At 49.5% G+C, this 1,073-nt stretch overlaps 1 non-coding gene across 1 annotated transcript; it reads right to left on the reverse strand.

The window, feature by feature from the left end:
• Positions 1-909: 909 nt before the first annotated feature.
• LOC130602172 (U1 spliceosomal RNA) lies at positions 910-1,073 on the reverse strand. The gene has a single exon (XR_008972841.1). It is a non-coding gene; the product is annotated as a U1 spliceosomal RNA (small nuclear RNA).

Raw genomic sequence — 1,073 nt, forward strand, 5'->3', positions numbered from 1 at the left:
AGCATGTGATGAATGATTAACTGAATTTGAACTTGGGCCATGTACCATCTTCACATACCTTCAGATAAAAGTCTATGTTTCCTCTTCAGGCAGCCATACTCTCCTCCTTAGAATCATAGAATAGTTAGGGTTGGAAAGGACCTTAAGATCATCTAGTTCTAACCCCCTTGCCATGGGCAGGGACACCTCACACTAAACCATGTCACCCAAGGCTCTGTCCAGCCTGGCCTTGAACATTGCAAGGGATAGAGCATTCACAACCTCCCTGAGCAACCTATTCCAGTGCCTCACCACCCTAACAGGAAAGAATTTCCTCCTTATATTCAATTTAAACTTCCCCTCTTTAAGTTTTAACCTATTATCCCTTGTACTGTCACTATAGTCTCTAATCCCTGTAGGCCCCCTTCAGATACTGGAAGGCTGCTATGAGGTCTCCACGCAGCCTTCTCTTCTCCAGGCTGAACAGCCCCAACTTTCTCAGCCTGTCTTCATACAGGAGGTGCTCCAGTCCCCTGATCATCCTTGTGGCCCTCCTCTGGACTTGTTCCAACAGTTCCATGTCCTTTTTATGTTGACACCAGAACTGCACACAATACTCCAAGTGAGGTCTCACAAGAGCAGAGCAGAGGGGCAGGATCACCTCCTTGGACCTGCTGGTCACGCTCCTTTTGATGCAGCCCAGGATACGCATGGCTTTCTGGGCTGCAAGCGCACACTGAAGCTGTCTCATGTTCATTTTCTCATCGACCAACACCCCCAAGTCCTCCGCAGGGCTGCTCTGAATCTCTTCTCTGCCCAGCCTGTAGCTGTGCCTGGGATTGCTCCAACCCAGGTGTAGGACCTTGCACTTGGCATGGTTAAACCTCATGAGGTTGGCATCAGCCCACCTCACAAGTGTGTCAAAAAAAAAATAAAAAATCACGAAGGCAGTCCCCCACTACCACAAATTATGCAGTTGAGTTTCCCACATTTGGGGAAATCGCAGGGGTCAGCACACTCAGGGTGCAAGGGGTGAGCCTCGCCCTGGGAAAACCACCTGCTTGATCATGGTGTCTCCCCTGCCAGATAAGTAG

The sequence above is a fragment of the Pezoporus wallicus genome, unplaced genomic scaffold (genome assembly GCF_028554395.1).
Source record: "Pezoporus wallicus isolate ANWC-B61680 ecotype Strahan unplaced genomic scaffold, APGP_CSIRO_Pwel_v1 contig_2, whole genome shotgun sequence".
NCBI classification, from domain to species: domain Eukaryota; kingdom Metazoa; phylum Chordata; class Aves; order Psittaciformes; family Psittacidae; genus Pezoporus; species Pezoporus wallicus.